The sequence below is a fragment of the Thermobia domestica genome, chromosome 18 (genome assembly GCF_964235325.1).
Source record: "Thermobia domestica chromosome 18, izTheDome1.hap1.1, whole genome shotgun sequence".
Lineage (NCBI taxonomy): Eukaryota > Metazoa > Arthropoda > Insecta > Zygentoma > Lepismatidae > Thermobia > Thermobia domestica.
Genome location: NC_137471.1, coordinates 12,631,508 through 12,653,520, shown reverse-complemented (window position 1 = coordinate 12,653,520; position 22,013 = coordinate 12,631,508).

Genomic DNA, 22,013 nt, shown 5'->3' with positions numbered 1-22,013 from the left:
AGATAGCTACAAGGATAGGGCTCCTGTTTGCCTATCAATCATATTAATCTCTAGGGGTATCTTTATGTATTAGTAACTCCTAATTGTTCTTTACATTTGAGAATAATGATTGGACTGCAGTATAATGTCTCTTTCAGCACCGAAGCTATTTGAGACATGGATCTACAACTTAAGAGTCTTCACTACAGCTAAGTTAAAACTATCGCTAATTTTAGAGTTTTTCTGTAATATCTTCAAAACAAATAGAAATATTGGAAAAGCAGAAACGTAGTGAATTAGACAATACAATTTTGCATGTGATACCTTTACCACAATTCACCGATCTGCTTTTGGTATGCCGCTATTTACAAAACCAGCAAAATAATAAAAATAAAAAAACTAAATCTATGTACAGTTGCTAATCGAAAGCAGAGAGATGAGTTGTGATAACGGTCATAGTCGTGCGCACATGGGGGCAAGTGGGGGCGCTCGCCCGACCTAATGTTTTGACATTGCGATTTTTTTCGATTTTTTAAAATAATTTTCTCAGCTAATAAGGGTTATATTTCACAAAAACGGCCCCTGAAAGACGTCTGTAATCATCGCCTCCTACGGGCCAATGAAAACAAAAATTAAACTATAAAGAAAGTAATGATTATAAGGTGGTTGCATAGAAAGTAATGATTACAAGGTGGTTGCATACCTGCAGGAGTACCGCTATTGATTTGACCCCTAATCCAAGGGTCTGCGCACGCCTGTGATAACGGTATCAGATGAAAAAAAAAAAGGTATTGTCTAGTTCACTACGTTTCTGCTTTTCGAATATTTTTATTTGTTTTGAAGATATTATAGAAAAACTCTAAAATTAGCGGTAGTTTAATTTCGCTGTAGTGAAGACCCTTAACGTAGTATCCGAACTGCATGAGCTTCTACTGAGATTCGAATCCGTGTCTTCCAAGGAAGGACGTGTATGCAAGGAAGGTGCATACGGTAACCATGTATCCACGAGGTAACTCAATTGAGAATATGTATTGCATCTAAAGAATAAGTCAATATAATGGACAGAATCAAGGGATCACCGTACTTCTTCATCACAATTTAGGAGTACCCTGTAGCAATTATTTCTTCCTGTGCCCTTGCACATTAATATACATCAACGGGGATATAAGCTATTGGAAAATTGTATAATTTATTTACTTATTGGGATTTAATGCCCCTTTTCAGCTTTCAGCCTATATTAAACGGGATCTATTGTTTAAGGTATGATTTAAACCGCTGTGTTTGTAGTTGTAGTCGAGAGAAATACACACAGCGATGATGAAACCTTTTAACCACACGCAATAGAAAACATGCACGTGTGTTAGCTACGAAGGAGCACGATTAACTAAATGATGGAGATAACGAGAAATAATTATTCAATTGTTCTAATCTGAAATTGAACCCAGAATTTCACACATGAGGCTAGACCAAGAAAGAGAGGAGAGAGAGAGAGAGAGAGAGAGAGAGAGAGAGAGAGAGCACGTACTATACAATATTTTAAAATTAAGTGCAATTTTTTTTAAAAACTAATTTCACCGAACGTTATGCAACCCGCCATACAATTGGGTGTTTTGTGTTGCATAACGTGTGGGATTATAGGCTAAGGAGTACTCGACTCGTTTTAGTGATTTTCGTGTTGCTTCGAACAGTGGCAAGTTACTAACCTATTCCCATTGTCGTAAGGCTTGCCTCATCAGTCATCAATTGGGGTCTTCTTTCAGTCTCTGTTTTGCCTTTCGTCACATCACTAATCTGACAATTTATTTCCAATAAGAAACAATCTTTTATTTTAATGTCTCATGATTATGCCCTTTACGCTAAGAAAGATGGATCATTAAGAGTCTGTATCACTGCGAAATTAAAATACCGCTAATTTTACAGTAATTATGTGATATCTTCAAATAGATAAAAGATAATCGACAAGTGGATCAAGACCTCCCTAGACGATGTTATTTTGCATGAGGTATCGTTATCACGAGTCACCTAGTAGCTTTTTGTTTGCTGTTATTTAGAAACGCGAAAATAAAGGCCGATTTTCTAAATGGCTGGAAATCGAAAGCAGATAAATGAGTCGTGATAACGGTATCAAACGTAAAATAATACTGTCTAGGGAGGTCTTTTTGTTCCACTTTTCGATTATCTTTTATCTATTTGAAGATATTACATAATTACTGTAAAATTAGTGGTATTTTAATTTCGCAGTGATGATGCCTCTTAAGGCAAGTGAATAATGATGGAATAATTTGTGGAATGAGAATATGGGAGGAAAGGGAGTACCCATAGAGAACCCACGGACACAATGTTGTCCACCACGATCTTACTTGGCCCGGTTCGCACCAGGGACTTACACACCAGAGATTAAGTGATCTTCCACTGACCCACCGGGCTCCCTTTCCTATATGATGAACTATTTTTCATCTTGGTTTTTTAATTATTTTTCTCCAGTATACAATAATTAAGTCCAGTGCCGGACTGGCCAAGTTGAGGGCTCTTGGCGCGGGTCCTTAAAGGCCCTCCCTATATATATAACGTCAGTTGCAAAACATACTAACTGACAAAATCATATTTTCTGTATTGAATAAATATGTACAGTAGTACAAAATAGATTGCAAACAAAGTTACAATAATACTGAGACAATCAAACGTAATCGTGAAGTAACTTCAGTTACTTTGACAGTCTTTTATGCAGTTCTTCACTTGATGAGACAATCAAATCAATTCTTTTTTTTTTTTTTTTTTTTTTTTTTTTGTCTACATCCTGGAATAAATCTTTTTCTGTAAACAAGTGAAAGCGAATAAACGCAAGGGTCCGTTACGGACTAGAGGAGTCCTTTGCTAAGTACGAAGTTTTACTGACTCACTGGATCGTATTGATATGAGCAAGGGAGGCCCGAAACTTCTTTTGGAAATATGAACTTTAGGCTTCCGCGACCTTTCTGGTGGGAAGACTCAAGAAAGCATTTGCGATTACGAAAATTCGACCAAAGCCTACGCTACAGGTCGTGCGCCTCGTGATCCCTGGAGTCCCCTCTAGCCTCGCGCCCTTGGCGATTGCCAAGTAGCCAACGTGGCCAGTCCGGCACTAATTAAGTCTCGTTCTCGATTTATAATCAGAAACGAAAGACGGGACGTACTGCTACAGTCTTTCTTCATTAAAACTGAGATATTTGAGAAAGTTCAAATTTTCCCAGACATAGGGGCCATGAAAAAAGAACTTTTAAAAGATAATTTTTCCTGAAATGATTCCATCCCGGCGAAATTAAAATACCGCTAATTTTACAGTAATTATGTGATATGTTCAAATAGATAAAAGATAATCGAAGTGTGGAACAAGAGCGCCCTAGACAATAATATTTTACATGAGAAACCGTTATCACGACTCACTTATCTGCTTTCGATTTCGAGCCATTTTGAAAATCGGCATTTATTTTCGCGTTTCTAAAGAGCTGAAAACGGAAAGCCACTAGGTGACTTGTGATAACGGTACCTCACGCAAAATAATATTGTCTAGGGCGCTCTTGTTTCATATTTCAATTATCTTTTATCTATTTGAAGATATCACATAATTACTGTAAAATTAGCGATATTTTAATTTCGCTGGGATGAAGACTCTTAACTTGCTCGTAAGTTCGAGCAAGCAGTAGTATTTTACTTGCAAACTTTTGTCATATCGAGTTATTTATTATGAAAAACAAGATGGTATTCCATAAATCTCTAAGATCTTCTATGCTTTAAAGAAGCGGACACTTTTCTAGGCTTCTGCACATAATGAAGACATAGGGGAGATAAATATTTATGTCCGAGTTGACTGACATTAAAAAAAAATCACAAATTATTTCACAGTTGGTAAAAAAAAAATCTCACTCAACAACTCTCGGGTATAAGTGATGTAATGAAGACACTAAATGATCTCCGTAATTTTTTTTAGTAGAACAGGAAACAAAAAAAGATTTTGGCACTCCTCTCCGTACATAAGCACCACCCACATATATTAGAAGACAAGAGACAAGGATAGGACACGTGGCTGGAGGAGCATTGCGATGCTGGATCACGACGTCGCGCGTGGCGCCAGGCTGTCGCCAAAGAAAACAATGGATGTCGCATATCAATATAACGTGATATGACTTTGCATTTCGGATACCATAAGCGTCTACAGGAGATCCAGAAAGAAAGGAAAGAAGAAAGAGAAGAAGGCCAGCATGAAACCTTGCTTGACACCAAAGAGCCTTTCACATGTGGGCTTTGCTTCTGGGTGGCCCCTGCGTGCATGACCTACACAGTACATGCCCTGTCCATCCCGATGAAAGAACATTTTTTTTTTTAAAACTTTTCCTCTGCCGTATTTAGTCATGTTGTTGATCCTAAACACTTCAACGCTTACAATGTTATAATTTTTTTTTTTTAATATTTCGATAATCGCCTGTTTTTCGTCAACCTTTCGCCATTCCCCTCCTTTTTGTTTCCGTTTGTCGTTTTCTTAAAACTCTGACGGTAAACAGTGGTAGATACATATAAAAAATATTTTTCTTTCAGCCTATTGATTTATATGAAAAGTTATTTTTCTATTTTGCTATTGGCATGAACTGCAAATTTACTAGATTGATTTTTATTGATTTCTAGTATTACTCACTGTTTTCTCGTATCATCTGCATTATTTCTTTTCTGATAAAAATCAATCTTAATTTTATCTCTTTTGTGAGAATATAAATGTCAGTACTTAAAAATTACTTTTTTGTGTGCCTGTACAACAACATCGTTCGATAGTACATAAACATAGTGTCTTCTATTATTGACCCTTCCAAATCTTAGACCCCTCTCCAGGACCGTATCCAAGGGGGGTCTAGGGGGGGGCCGTCTCCGCTAAATTCTTAATGCCCCCCGGTAAAATTTTTACGATAGGCTTGCAAATGAATTATAGTATGGTTGGATCGGGTTTCCCTTAACTTCTGCCGCCCTCCTACATTTTTGGGCAGACTTCCGGCCTGCCCCTCTTAACAAAAAAAATCTAGATGCGCGTCTGGATCTCTGGTCTTTTATACAAGCATCAAAACGAACAGACGTGCGAATCCGTTGAACTCTCCAATTGATTTGTTCTTGACGATTAATACTCTATTCCAGTAGTTATCAATCCAATTCCTATCACGACCCCCATTTTATCACATCCTCTTGCCAGCGAGCCCCTTATAATTTCTAATTTGCAATAAGCTTGTTTATGGGATTTTTTAATATACCTATTGTGGAGATCTCACGATATCCATCTACTTCTATAGTAGTAGAATCCATTTCTTATAAATAGTGGATATAGTAACTTTCCTAAAAGCGAAAGGATTAAAACCAAATTTGGTCAGTTCATTCATATTACAAATATTAAATCCGATCTACCATACTGTTTCAAAATGGAGGCCGTTTGATAATTTTAAAACATCATAACTACCTTAATTTTGTGTCATATGATAAAGAAATAAAGTGATTCCTAATTTTGGTTTTAAAAAAACTTAGACACTTGTTAAAAAAAAGTTATTGAGTATTTTTTAAAAATGACTTGATAATGTGTGTCAAGAAGATTGAACCGGACATTGCTGCACTAGTAAAATCACACCATGCCCAGGTAACTCATTAGCTTTCAATTTTAATTGTATTTCAAAATGTAGGTATGGTTGTATTTGTATTTTTCTTGTATTTCAATATGCAGTTCTTATTAGTTTCAGATCGTATATCTTTCATTTAAATTGACTTTTAAACAACTCTGCACCTGTTGAAAATGTTTAGTAGACCTATTTTTTGTTGTTCTTAGAAGAATGTATAAAAAAAATAAAAAAAATATGCCTATCAGAACAAAATTCAAAATAATATTTAAAAATATTTTTCAGTATTAGATTCTAATTGTATTTATATCTTCCGCTTATCTTCGCAATTCCATGAAACCCTCTCGAGACCCCCAGGTTGAGAAACCCTGCTCTTTTCCTATCATCACTCAAAAGTATTTTTTTAAAGTGGTACTTGAATAAGAAAATCATAAGAAGCAAAAAAAAAAAAAAAAAAAAAAGCGCGAAAATTTCCTCTTGTTAAAAAAAAAAGCTGACTTTTCATTAAGAAAAGTCCCCAAAAAGCTGTTTTTTTTGGCATCTCTAAAACAAACCGTGGAAAATACATTAATTAGGATGCCTAGTCAGATGATTCACACTTGGGACAAGGGCGCTGATCCTGGGGACGAGGGCCCGGGTCACCTCAATTCTCATGTAGGCTCCTATGTGTTTTTATGAATATGAATTTTTTTACATCTATTTTTTATTCTTATATGTATTGTTATATGCGTTTTTATGATTATTCAATATTTGGCATAATTTGAGTTCAATTTGACTTAAAATCCTCATATATGTACCGTGTTATGCAAAAGTGAACTAAGCGCCAAATTTTGAAAATCCACGTAAATGCGATGATTGGTTCCTGATAAGCATTAGAACGTTTTGCACAATCGAAAAGAGAGGGAAACCAACACATTTCCAAAAAAAGAAACATAATTTCACTTTTGATTACGGCTACATTAATGCTGGACATCAACCTTTAAACGTAATTTTCTTAAAAGTATGGAAGTGGCGCTTAGTTCGTTTTCGCTATGCCCTCTTAGGCCCGTTTCTGCAACCTAACACTATCGGAATTGCACCCACCCTCCCTTCAAAGATACAGAGAAATCGCCGCCCTTGACTAAGGACCTTCTGTTTATGGAGAAGGAGCGCTTACCAATTTAGGACACAGCCACTTCTAGAGGTCGAGTGATTTTTGAGCTCCGAGCTCGTGAGTTCTAGCGCCTGTGATTCTCAGAGAACTGAAAAGAATTAACAAGCATTGATGATACTTATCAATGAATGAATGTTGTCATACATGTGTGTGAATGAATCTTGACTCTTTTCCTTGAATGAGATCGGGGGGAAAAATAAAGAAAGGGAAATTATCAAACTAACAAATCATATTCAGTGGGTTTGTTTGACACGTTATGAACATCTTTCTTTGTCGAGGGCAAGAGAAGAAAGAAAGAAATATTAGCTTTGATGTAACACGAGAAAAAGAGATTTTTTTTTTTTAATGAATGACTATTTTTTTGATGCCTTCATGCAGAAAGAGTTGACGAACACAAAAGCACACACACACACACACACAAAGATCATTCAGTATAACGAAAAAACAAAAGACAGTAGCGAGATGAAATAAACATCGACAAACACACGTGTTTTCGGGCGGTTTCATTTTTTACCTGACTCTATTTGACTATTTTATACATACATACATACATAATCCTTTCTGTTTTTTTTTTTTTCCACTTCCTGCGGCTAAATAGGCGTTTTCGGTCTGATGTCATCAGATTTTAGCAGCCGCAGATTCAAGTTGTTGTTGTTGTTATGTTAACGGCCACCTGGGCAACAACTGCAGCCAATGCATGTGTATTACGCCTTCCTTTACAAAGAACAACCCGACCATGACATCAACACAGAGTACTAAGTCTCGCTTCACCGCTTACAATGATGTATAATTCTTACAATGCATTATCATCTGACCTCCATTCAAACTACTAAAAGTCAGAACACAGTTTTAGATTGTGATAATGAACACTGGTACAGAATAACACAAAGTGCTATGTGGATCTCAATAAAACACAAAAAACTATAATTTTTGTTTCTTTAATAATATGGGTATGTTTCAAACACGGATGGTCTTTTGCACTAAAGAATTTCAATTGTTTTTAAACTTAGCATACCCAAAGTTTGGATGTTTGCGCGGATATAAAATATAATCACCATACCGCATGCGCATATATATACAGTGGCGGATCCAGGATATGATCAAGGAAAGGGCTAAACCATAGTTTGCCGCTTTATCCAGTGTAAAACAGGATTGAAGTCCATTTTATCCAATATATGCCTGAGAGTCAAGGGTGGGGGGGCTATAGCTCCTATAGCCTCCCCTGGATCCGCCCTTGTATATATATATTACGTATCCGACTCGCACCCCAGTCCACAACATCTCTGTCCACACCGGGAGCGTCATTTAGGGGGTCCGTGGAGCAGTTGGACCCCTGAGTCCCCATGCAAAACCGAACAAAAGGCTCTCCTATTATAATTTTATACAAAAACGATTCTCAACTTATGGGTCGCGATCTAGTGATGAGCCCTGCGCCAGTCTTTTGTAGATTACGAAGTTCTCGCATTAGAAATAACTCTTTTAGGTAGCCTAAGATCTTTTGGAATGATACTTACAGATGAAAGTTATCAAATTTCGGATGAAGGATTAAGCAGCTTTGTGGGTGAATTTTAGATTCAAGTGAAGAAAGACACTATAAATGTAGGGTCGGACGGATCCAGGACTTTCTGAGGGGGTTGCACCAATAACTACCAGTACATTTCAATTGAATTGGAATTTTTAAAATGCCTTAAGGCATCTGTGGTATAAATGAGGAAATACCCTGGAAATGCTAAGTGTTCTGTTTCTCGGTGAATCCTTTTCTATCAACGTTTAGAAAACGTTGACTTAAAACTATCTATTTTGCAAAACTTCCCTTTGTTTTAAGCCCAAGGTGGAAACATGACTGCAGAAATTTTCGGAAAGTGTTGCTATTTTCACCGCTAGCTTTTCACTTTAATTAGTGTATATTTGCAACGAAGGGGTGGGTGGGTGCACGTGCACCTTTGCACCCCCTAAATCCGGTCATATATATGTTAATTAAGGGCTACCGAGCGCAAAAAAAAAAAAAAAAAAAAAAAAGAAAAGAAAAGGGTAGTGCGGCGCTTAACAGTCACATTAATTTCTTCAATATACAAATTGGAAGCACGATGGCTCAGTGACAGAATGCTTATCTGTGGTGCGTTCGGTCCCGGCCAAGTAAGCTTGTGGTGGTTAACATGGTGTCCGTGGGTTTTCTCAAGGTTACTGCCATTTCCTCCCACTTTCTCATTCCACCAACTGTTCCACCATTCATTAATTTTGCTTTTTATTATCGTCTTCCTTAGCCTAACAGGCATAATCGTGGGACGTTAAATTGAAAGATTTCATTTCATATGAAATATTTCAGTATTAAGATGTGTAGTTTAAAATTTCACTGTATGATTAGTTAGAGAAAAAAATGAAATGAAATATTTAAGTTTTACGTCCCACGGTTATGGCGGTTAGGCTAAAGGAGACGGTGATGATGAGAAATGAATGAAATGGTGGAATAAAGAAAGTGGGAGGAAACGGGAGAAACCCGAGAAAACCCACGAGCACGATGTTTGTCCACCACAAAGTCCACACGGCGCGAGCTGAGATCGAACCAGGGACCCCAAGCACCAGGAGGTGAACATTAGTTAGATGAATTTAGGTTCTACAGTACTAGAGGAATTTTCTCCGTATTAAACTGCATACCACTCTCTGTGTTAAACTCAACACACTTCGAGGTGAGTAACAAATTAAAGAAAAATAAATAAACAATAAAAATTGAGATTTCTGAGTTTGAGTTAAGCAACTTTGACATTTTGAATGAAAGGACTTATTACTAACATGAGGTCTGATCCACGATCAGGGCTTGAGTCGCGTTCGGTTGGCGGGTGAATAGACTATTACGCAAAACTAACACTCACAGGACATCCCCATCATACTATCTCGCCTACAAGAGAACTGAATTTACAGCACGACATCATTGGTCCAGGCATTGTTATAGTGACTAAATAATAAAAATTCATAAATTCAGTTATCACCCTCTCTCTACGAGTTCCCAGTTCTTCCCCACCAAAAAATCTGACTACGCCACTGCAGATTTATTTGCTCAGAAATACGTACTTTTTATTTACCCAGAAACGAACACATGTGAAGTGAAGGTTTGAAAACAAATGTTTCACCATCTGCAGCTGTTCTACCGTATTAAGTGGAGGTGAATTATTTTGTACAGTTTTCAAGGTACAAGAAGCAAGAAGCAAGGGACGCGTGCCAAAGATTTATTTTTTTCTTTCTTTTTGAAGGCGGGAGAAGGGTACGAAAACAAGTAGTAAAAAAGAAGTCTAATTTTCGTTCCTCCACCACAAGACCGACATCAATACATGAATTTGGAAGTCGTCGTCGCATTTTAAGTTTTGTACAATTCTTTTAAGTTGGTTATTCATCCTCCAAGACTCGTCTACAATCTTTTTACTACAACTACTGCTCACCCCGTCTGTGAGTTTCTAAATACTTCGACCGACGTCCACCACGCATCCTGGCTACGTATCTCGACTGCTGAACAAAAAAACTAAAACCGCGTTAATTAATTGTAGCGCGCATCCCACCGTCATTTATTTTCATTTGTCTGACGTAATCATGTCGGCACCCATTCTATGTCGAACAAACAAGACACAAAGCAATGCAAGGGCGGAGAGACTATTGTTAACAGGGGAAGAGGGAGAGTCAAAAAGAAGAGTTTCCCAGAATGGAGCCGTGATTTTCTGCAGACGTAACTGGATTACTTAGAATTGATGGAACGTTCTTTCTACGCACGGTTTTCTTTTTTCTAGGAGGGACAGGGGAGTGGTGTTAATACTAGGGAGAGGATATTACGATATTATTCAACTTTTGCTTTCTTGTAATTTCTAAATGAGTTGAAACAATGAAATTGGCTTTTATTTTCGATCATCTAATTGATTCTTTTTTCTTTCTTTTTTTCTTTTTTCTTTCTTTTTTTCTTTTTTTGTCATGTAGAAATTCTGCTGTGTCGTACTCGTTAGAAGAATTTAATTAATCTTCCACCGAAAACTCATTGTTGCCCTGCGCTGAAGTAACGGAAAAGTACATTGGTGCCTGCCCCAGAAGTAATCAAGTTGTGACAGAAAAATATCATGCATAAGACGCAAATAATCCCACATAAAACATATCCACTGGACGTCCTTTGGACATCCCACAGGTCTCGAGACATTCGAGCTTGTAGTAGAATAATGGAAATATTCACGGAATTTCCCTAGACTACAATGGGTATATCTATTATGGGACACTACTTGGATGTTCAAAAGTTGTCCTATGATTATCCTGCAAAAAAGCCCAAAAATGCCACGATTCCGGGACATAAGCGGACATCTGTATCTCTACAAGAAGTTCACTGGACGTCCACTGGCAAAATGGGACAATCCATGGACATCTTAATGTCCCGGAACAGACGTCCCTTGGATGCCCAAGGAAGTATCTGTGCTATGTGGGATGTATAGGTCGCAGTTTTAATTTTGTCCGAATTTCAGAGAAAATATTCGCATGGACTATAAAATATAGCACATTGACTTGACACCTAGTCTTCCGTTCCAAGCGCTGCTGTCGGCTGAAGTAATTCCACTCCCTTTCGCTAAGGCTTTTTCGCTTAGCAACAGCTGAACCCTTATTGGCCCAACACGTGGGTGTGTCGAGGGTGTGAGCTTTAGTTCGAATTTTTGCCACGGCTCAAGACATTTTGGCAGCACTATAGTCTAAAATCTATTTTGTAATTTTCCACTTAAGCTGTTAACACTGATTTCATACGGCAAAAAGGTTTATATACAATGGCGGATCTATAAGATAAAACTGGGAGACAGCCAGAACCCAGACTATGATAAATATATCATGAGTTTACTATAAGCTTTCAAAAATATATAAATAATAGCTTAAATTATTTTTGTCGTTCAAGGTAGGGTTGCCAACTGGCCGGTTTTTTACCGGCCAGGCCGGAAATATTGCTGTTATTTTGATTAAAGCCGGTGACCTGTCAAAACTTCTTGCCAACTCCTTTCTGGCAGTTTTTTTTTTTCAAATTTGTATCTAGTTCGAAGCAGTTTCATCTAATTCGAAGTATAATTTGAAAAGTACGTAACTTTCATTCTGTAAATCCAAAACTGTTACCTTTCAACACCTATCAACGATTAATATATTTTGTCATCTGTTTAGATAATTTTAGAGATGACAGGGACTGTGTCAGGGAAAATTTGAAATTTATTTGTAAGAAATGTTAAACATTTACTGAGAGTGAAAAAGGACTTCTTAAAGCAATTTCCTGTAGTTGAAGTATAAGATTAAAGAATAAATTTCATTTTCCAAATCCAAAATTGTTACGTAAGGATTAATATACTTTTGTTCACCTGTTTCGATAATTTTAAAGGAGCAGTTCGACTTAGAAATGAATTTTTTACAATTTATTTCCATTTGTAGAGTTGAACATTCTAAAAGGAATGGTGTTTGTTCGATCTCGATACGTTCAGTCGTTAGCGAGTAACAGAGGAAGAAAGATTTTGTGATGACGTCATAAGTGGGCAAGGAGCGAGAGCAATCTTACACACTACACAGTGCCAAGCATTTCGTTTGTGAGAGGCGCGGTGGCACGTTCTAAGTGCGTTTCCTTTTCCAGAACTGATTGCAATGACTTACAAATATCATCTGCCTGTAGAAAATGATATCTGATTTTGAGCTGTGCAAACATTTTTATAATATTATAAAACTTATCCTATAAAGCATGAGTCAGAGTTAAAAAAAAAAAAATCGAAACCAATATGTAAATAGATGGCGGACGAGATTGCTGCAACACCTAAGTACCTTTTCTTTGATCATTCTTCCGATTCCCAAACATAAGTATGTTCATTTTCACGTTTTGTGGCAATTTTTAACGCTGACCCTATAATTTTGTGCTTCAAGGTATGTACAGGAGCGCAACATATGAGGCAAAAATGAAATAACATCTATAAAGTTTGTCAGAATACGAAAAACACTTCACTGGTTAATTTTTTTTTTATTCTCATAGCTGTCCGAGGAACAACTCTCATCACCCGTTTCATCATTGTAACATGATACAGAGAAATTAAACGATGAATCAATGTCTTGAGGAACAGTCATCGTCACTGATTCCTTCTACAAGCCGGTATATTTCACTCCCTAATTCACATTGTATAGCTTATTTCTAAAGCAGAATCTTCAGAATCATGAGTCTCTATTACCCTCTAATGCCTCGTCTTGAGTACAACCGTCAATTGCGTCTTGTACGATATTTGTACGTTGGTAACTGGACATAGATCGGTGCTTGTTCAATGGCTCGGATTTTAAACCTTTCAATAATATACTTGGAACAGCATTCTTTCTCAGTTTGCGTGTAAATAATTCTCCTGGCATTAGCCAGAAGTGGATCTAGACAGTAAAAACTCAGGGGGGGGGAGTCAGAACCCAGACTATGATATGTATATCATGTTTACTAAAAACTTTCAAAAATATCTAAATAATAGCTTAAATGAATTTTGTCACTCAAAAACTGAGGGGCCTAGCCCCTCGGCCCCAGCCTAGATCCGCCACTGGCATTAACTTTTCTTTCAGTAAACTTGACTTCTCGAAGGCAGGCTCTTCAAGATGTTTGGAACACGAGTGATTTTATTTGGTACATTTTTTCCCATTGATTTTCTTGGGCCAAATTTATATCGATCTGGTGATTTCTCACGACTTAGAAATGTAAGAAAAGATACTTTACGTCCTCAGCTTCAATTGGACAAGAATTACAACCGAAAACACAGCAGGTGTTAGGTATTTCTACTTCACTTCACAGACACAGCACGCACTGTATTAACATGTGCTTTCTACTTCACACTAGTGTTTCTTTCAGAAAAAAATCCGGGGGGGGGGGGGCACTTAGTATTCGGAGAGGCACATTATTTTTACACAGTACTATTATATTTATTATATTATAGACGTATTATTTTGGTCTCCTCCGGGGGAATCTCTCAGAGCTCCGGGAGACAGTGCCATCCTAAAAACGTCTGGAAGAAACACTGTTTCGCACAACAAACGTAATTACTGCTCTCTCGGTATTCTTTTTTACACTAGTGCTATAGGAAAAACAACTAACAAAAACTTCCCTCAAGAATTCAACCAGAGCAAGATTGCTAACAAATCCAAAACACAATCTATTAAATCCAATGCCCTATTACAGGTTTATCAGCTGCGTACAAGGGAGTGGCTGCTGACTCACATTGAGTTTCTCGCGTATCCCACCAGAGACGTCATTATTTACGATTAATCAAAAACAAATGTCTGTAGAAGCTGAACGAGACGGCCTATCAATGCAGAATCCAGGTGCTAATGCACTTTTGTTCACAATAGTACATATCCTTCCTGGATGAGTCCGAACAGAAATACTTCACACTTAGACCTATATTATAGGGGAATTTTGAGGGGGTGCCGGTTTTTCATTTTCTAAAGTTGGCAACCCTAGTTCAAGGGGAGCCTAGAAACCCCAGCTTGAGCTAGATCTGCCACTGCTTATATACGTATAACACACAGTGTTATAGGCTATATACACACTGCATCGTTCAATATGTTCCGGAATTATTTTGAAATAATATACTTAACGACACCAGGAGAAAATGTAAATTTCTTCGTCAGTTTTGTGCATAAATCCCTTCTCGCACACACTCCCTGGTATATATCATATATCTTGGAAATGAAAATGAATTAAAATATTCCAGTTTAACGTGCCACGATTATTAATGTTAGGCTAAGGGAGATGGATGAATAAGGCATGTGAATGATGATGGAAGAATTGGTGGAATGAGAATGTAGAAGCAAACGGAAATATTCCTAGAAAACCCATAGATACAATGTTGTCAATTACAAACTTGCTAGGCAGGGGATTGAACCAATGACCCCATCCACCTACCACTGAGCCACCGTCTTACGAGAACTCTTAACAGAGATGCTTTAATATCCTAACAATCAATTACATAAACTCCAGGAAGAATCAATCATATTTTTTTAATCAATACAATCACTTACATAAACTCTAGGAAGAATCAATCATGATATGTTAATCAATACAATCACTTACATAAACTCTAGGAAGAATCAATCATGATATGTTAATCAATACAATCACTTACATAAACTCTAGGAAGAATCAATCATGATCTTTTAATCAATACAATCACTTACATAAACTCTAGGAAGAATCAACCATAATCTTTTAATCAATACAATCACTTACATAAACTCCAGGAAGAATCAATCATGATCTTTTAATCAATACAATCACTTACATAAACTCTAGGAAGAATCAATCATGATCTTTTCATCAATACAATCACTTACATAAACTCTAGGAAGAATCAATCATGATCTTTTAATCAATACAATCAATTCTGCCGGTTGCCATTCGACAGAAGAATCACAATGCATAAATGAAATGTATCTGTTTTTCCTAATTAAAAAAAAAAAGTACTGATTTTGTACATAAGACTCCTCCAGGATCAGTGAATACCCTGTCTTGGATGACTCAGAATTAAGATGTGAGAGAAAGCAAACGTTGGACCTCTGATAGGCGAATACAAGTACCATTCTAGTGAAAGAATCTTGCCTAGAAATAGACACATAGTTACATTCTTCCAGTACTGATAGACTATCCACATATTTTTTTACTTAAGAAAAAACACTTATCACATTCATACAATCCTTTTCCAACTAAAATGTATTCTTCTGCTCTTTAATTTGTTCACCTTGATCTACCTCTCCACGATTGCAAACCTATAGGTTTCTAGGTATTGGAGTATGCCTGAAGTTCAGAAGGTATAATGTCGTTGGCTTTCCGCGCTTGGACCTGCTCGTCACTGGGGGTGTGGTAAGAGGGAAGCCAATCACCACCAACCGTCTACTGCGCGCAGCGAGCCACGAGTAACCACTGCCCATAAACGTCACTACAATATTTCGCGGGAAGCCAACGATGTTATACCTTCCGTACTATATAGTGTGACAGTTTGTCCTCAACCTGAATTATTGAAAGGGATGTCACATGACAGTTTAGCACATGTCCATGTTATGCATGGGAGACTAACATTTAGGAGATCCATAATGCATTGTGGTAGGGGTAGAATTATTGTTATTGTTGCCACGAGACGAGAAAGTCGATACAAAGAAGTGCCTTTATAAATATGAGACGAGGTGAGAAATTTTTCGAAGCTCGTGGACAACACTAGTTCACTGAAGTCTTAGATCCCAAAACCTGTTTCAGTTTTACATGGTTCCAAGGACGTACGCAGGGGGTGGGTCCTGAGGATCCGGACCCGCCCCCCGAAATCCGGACTTTTTTGTAAATTGAGTCTAATTTTCGGGGCAATTTTACAATTTTTAATATACTTTAGCCTGAAATTGTGTTTGGACCCCCCCCGAAAAGCTTTGGACCCCTCCCGAAATAAATTCCTGTGTACGTCCCTGCATGGTTCATAGTAGAAAACAATGAATTAATAAAGTAATTGTACGAACATAATGAGGATGATTTATCAACGTTTAAATATACGCAAGTAATTTAACAATATACTGCAATAATAAATATGGTTTAAATGTTGTTATATCACGTCACATATATCACGTAAATGTTGTTATGGTTTAAATGTTGTCACATAAGCACCTCATGACGCGGATGGATTCTAATAGCTTCTAGATGATATTAAGAAAAAAAAATTAGTGCATAAATTTAGTTTATAAATTTGCGAGACGAGCCGAGACTTCAGTAGATATGAGACGAAACTTAAGCCTTCTTTCTCGCCTTGTCTTATTTTCGTGTACAACATTAAAGTTTGTTATGATGACTAACTCTATAACATGGTGAATCCAAAAGTTCATCACCCACTCCCTGCTACGTCCCTGGCCTTTATTATTAGTTTTACAAAAAAATTTTAAAAAAAAGAAAAAAAGAAAGGAAGAAAGAAAGAAAACCAGTTGAAAATGCTCCAAGAGCATTACTAGAACGAACTTAATTATTTTTTTTTATTAACTTCTATACAGGCTTTATACCAATTGAGGGGGTTAGTGCTACAGTGGTCTAACCCACTTTTTTAAAATGGAGAAAAAATTCAAGTTAAAGTTAAACACATGTGGTTGTTTGTACAATATACCAAAAGCAAACACAAGTGTTTGAATGTGTCATACATTGTATATACATACATATATTGTACAAAAAATACATATGTTTAAGTTTAACTTGATTTTTCTCCGCTTTAAAAAATATGGGTTAGACCACTGTTGCGCCCACCCCCTTAATTGTTCTATGTTCTTTATTATTATACTCATTGAACAATTTTTGTAATATATCTATCCATTTATAATTTCCTTGGGTACTAAATTTTTTCCAAATCTTTTGTTCAAGAGTTCTGTTATTTTAAAACGTTCTACAATATATTGTTTTACGAAGTCACATGCTCAAAATGGAGGACTCAAAATTGAAAAAAATTCGCAAAATATTATCTCTCTATGACTAATGGTTCCCGAAATATGGCTTCTTAATTTTCCCGATATCATAACTGTTTTGGCCAATATTTGAGAAACAATGATCAGTTGGCCAGTGGCCGCTGGTTACCATTTGGTACCAAAATGTTCATAATCCTTTTAGGTATTGATCAACATCAATATCATCTCTCTATGACTTATGGTTCCCGAGATATGACTTCTTAAATCTTTCGAAATCAGAACTTTTTTTTTTTTTCGGCCAATGTCTCGGGAACGGTAAGAGTGACGCGAAAAATTCCATCACTTCTTTAGATAGTTTTTGATCCTCTATCGAATGGAGGACTCAAAATTGAAAAGCTTGCAAATAACAGACACACACACACATACACATACAGAGACATAGAGAATTCAGTACGAAAAGTTCGTTGGAAAGAAAAAGAAAGAGATAAATCAAATTAACGACGAACAGGAAGTAAAGAATATGTTATGCAACCCGCAGTGCCGTGTTTCATTTATGGTTGCATATCTACGTTAAATTATGATGATGCGGAAAATAAAATCAGTTCGATTACGCGTACGGTAATGAACTTCCTTTCTTCTTATTTATTTATTTATTTATTTATTGTGTAACATTCCATGATTTTGCTCCAATGCTAAGGAATATGATGATGATAATGAACGAAATAATGGAATGAATAAAGTGGGCGTAAACGGGAGAGCTCCGAGAAATCCCAAACATACGGTGTTTATTTACCACAAAGCCCACTTGGTGGAACGTGAGATTGAACCAGAAACCCCAGACACTAGAGCTATCCACTCGAATTCTTCCACCGTAGCTGACTTCCATTCATTTTCCGTCTTCTTTAGCCTGTGGACCAGACTTGTGGGAGGTTAAAGTACTTTAATTTTATTTTCCCCAAGATTTGAGGAAGTAAAAATATTTAAGTGTGTTAGAATAACCAGAAGAATTTTTTTTTAAAACTCCTGCTACAGTGTGTGACAAAAGTTAGAAAGTAGTATAATAATAAATATGTTTATACAGTTATCAAGGAAAAATGGTAAATTTGAACAAAGCAAACGACTCATTAGAAAAGAACATACTGCTCGATACTATTTTGGATTTTGATTTTCTTTTTAAATGTAGAGCCGTCCTCTTCAGCAACAAAGAATACAATCATATAATGTAAACGAAATTAATTTCAAACGCGCCGTGTTATTACTTCATAATTACCTGTATACTGAATAACATAGAAATAAACTGTAACCAACACCATAAGTATTCTGTGTCCATGGGTTTTCTCTCGGGATACTACCATTTCCTCTTACATTGTCATTCCACCAATTCTCCCATCATCATTCATTTGCCTTAATCATCCGTCTCCCTTAGCCTAAAGGACATAAACGTGGGACGTTAAACTAAAAATTCATTTTTTTCATATATATTCTGAAAAGCTTCTGTGCCCCAGTGTTCAGCTTACCTCTTGTCTTAACGTAGGATTTCTTTTTGTTTTAACACCATCCATTAACTAAACCACTTTTTCTCCTCTCCCTCTTTTTCCTTCCTTCGTACTTTCTAGCACGTCCCTCATCATACTACACTCTGTTCTCACCAGGCCCGTACCCAGGGGGGTCTAGGGGTTTGGCCCCCCAAAATTTTGGCTGCCCCCCTAAAATTATCACAGTAGACTGGCAAATGAATTATAATATGGTGATGAACTATAATATGGTTGCATCGGGCCCCCCTAACTTCAGCCGGGCCCCCCTACATTTTTGGGCTGGCTACAGGCCTGGTTCTCACACAATGTCCGAAGCAGTTTCTCTTCTTCTTTGTCATTATATCTAAAACTATTATTTTCTTTCCTATCATTTCTCATTAGTTTTCTGCTCAATCCAGCTTATTATTTCCATTCTTCTCCACCCAAAATTGCCTCGAGTCTAACACTGCTATCGGCTCAGTGCATTCTTCAACTGAAACCTATCGCAGAACTGAAGCCGATAAGAATTTTAATATATCAAACATGACATGACTTTCTTTAAATGAAATACTACTTAAGAAAAAAAAACTTTCCGAAGAAACACTCAATCACTGCAGTTATTCATGGTAAGTTTTCGATTTTTTTTTTTTTTTTAAGTTCGTGCAAGACCAGAGTTCGCACTTACACAGCACACCAAATTCAATCAGCACAAAAAGAACCTAACTGAGCATCAACTTTTTTTTTTTTTTTTTTTTTTTTTGTAGAACAACATAACGGTAATTTTATGTTCTGAACTGGAAAATTAAGTTTAGTTATGTTGAAAATAATGAAAACTATCTAATTACAACCTTCTGGACGCATACTGAACATGTCATTAGTACGTTCAATTAGGTTAGGTAGCAGTCTACATTACGTTAGGTGTTAGATTAAGTTAGGTTAATGAAGTAACTGTTAATTTCAATATTATACACGATTGGGAAACGGAAGTAGTCCTATAATGCACTGGTTCTTAAGCGTAGAAGTCCTAAAAATCAATTAGATGCACAAGTCCTAAATTGCACAAGTCTTAAAGTGAAGAAGTCCTAAAAATCAGCTAAGTGCACAAGTTCTAAATTGCACAAGTCTTAGAATGAAAAACTCCTAAAAATCAGCTAACTGCACAAGTTCTAAACTCCACAAGTGTTAAAGTGCATAATTCCGAAACTGAAAAGACCTAAAATTTAGGATTTATTTATTTATAGTATTTATACAGATTTGTGGGCATTACCGGGAATCTATGGGCTTAAGCCCGTTACGTATGAGGAATGACATCCCTCATCAAGCACACACTATTTGGTGAAAGGAGAAGAAAGAATCAGAACAAACATTCTTGATTTATTAGCTTACACTAAAACATATTGGACTTCACATTGCGAACCTATGGTGCGCGTCCAAATTATGGATTCATAATACTAAAAAAATAACTGGTAGATGTGTCACGTACGGTTTCAATAAGAGGTTAAAATTAGGATGATCTGAACCGGTTCCTGGTGGAACCGGTTTTCGGATCTGAACGGATCCGGTTCTAGAAGATCCGGTTCCGGACCCGGTTTTTCGGATCCAGGTCTGGAACTGGTTTTTCGGATCCAGGTCGGAAACCAGTTCTTCGAATACAGGTCCGGAACCGGTTCTTCGGCTCCAGGTCTGGAACCGGTTCCGGAACCGGTTGTGAAAACTAGATCTTCAAGAATCGGTTCCCCGCGGAACCGGTTCCGCTGGGGCCCAAACTTTTTGACCATCCCTACGCTAAACCCGAACTGCTGGCAGGCTGTGAACAGTGTGCTAGATAAATTGGTGAAAGCGACAGGCAGGCGCCCAGGCGGCGGACGCTTGTCCCATTTGGCTAAATAAACTGGGTAACTGTAAACTCATTTGGCTAAACACCCACTGGTGGACCAAAAATTTTTCCTGTGGCACAAGCGGGTCTGGATGGTGACTGCACAAGCGCATGGTCCTTTTTGCAGTGTTTTGAAGGTGAACTTTGTGTCTACTTTACGGGTCTTTGGGGGCTTTCAAATCCAGGTATGGAACCGGTTCCTAAGATCCGGTTCTGGAACCGGGTTTTCAGATCCAGGTCTGGAACCGGTTCCTAAGATGCGGTTCTGGAACCAGGTTTTCGGATACAGGCCTGGAACCGGTTCTGAAAACCGGATCTCCGAGAACCGGTTCTTCGTGGAACCGGTTCCGCCGGAACCGGAACTTTGTGGCCATCTCTAGTTAAAATTGATTATTAAAACAGTTCTTCACACGCTGCATCTATAATGGCTCAATAAAACTTCTCACATTTTAAGAGCTAATAAAACAAAAAAAAAAGTATTGTACTTATTTATTCTGATTTAAATTACTTTGTTCTATTGTGTGTTGAAATGATACAACAATTGACAATATATAATTATTGCCAATAATATCCAATAAAATCTCTCATTTTTAGATTGGCTCTAGCGCTGTCAGTGGAGGGGTAAGAGAATTGAGGATTATCGCTAACATTACTCTGCTGATTTCAGTCGCCATTATGGTTTGATCATGAGCTCCTCGCGCGTCGAGATGTCTCTCAAAAGCAGTAGTTCTGTGATCACAGTGCAAAGAGCTTCTTGCTTAAAAGTTTGCTATTCTACGTAAGGAAATGGTTCCTAATTGGAAGACTGTATCTTGCAGTGGGTCGAGAATTTCCAAACAACGAGTTCAGTTTTTTTTTTTTTTTTTTTTTTTTTTATAAAAATCATCTGGCCCTCCTGAAAGGGCTCGTACACCTGAAAGCTGTGAGAGTCCGTTTTGTGGTCCCCAAAGCGTTCTGGAAGAAAGTATGCTACAGCTGTTGGGCTTCCTAGGGATAGTGTAAGAAGAATTTTACCAGAAGATCTGCATTTTCATTCAAATTGTTTTCAAAAACATCTAGATTGAAATAAGCAACTTTCAATCTCCAATACTTTTTTGTTTTATTAATTTTTGGAATGTGGAGGGAATTATTGGGTCGCCCTGTATATAGGCCTATATATATATATATAAAAAAAAAAGATTCTCGCTATGAGATTAGTTTCGCTATAGAGCATGAGAAAGAAGTTATTATTTGAAGTAAGATCGAGACCGCAATTAGTGTCGGATCTTCAAGGTAAAAACGGAGGGGGGGGGGTCAGCCAGAACTCAGACTATGATAGGTAAATCATGAGTTTACTATGAATTTTCAAAAATATATAAATAATAGCTTAAATTATTGTTGTCATTCAAAAAACTGGCTAGCCTAGGCCCCACGGCCCTGTCTTAGATCCACCACTG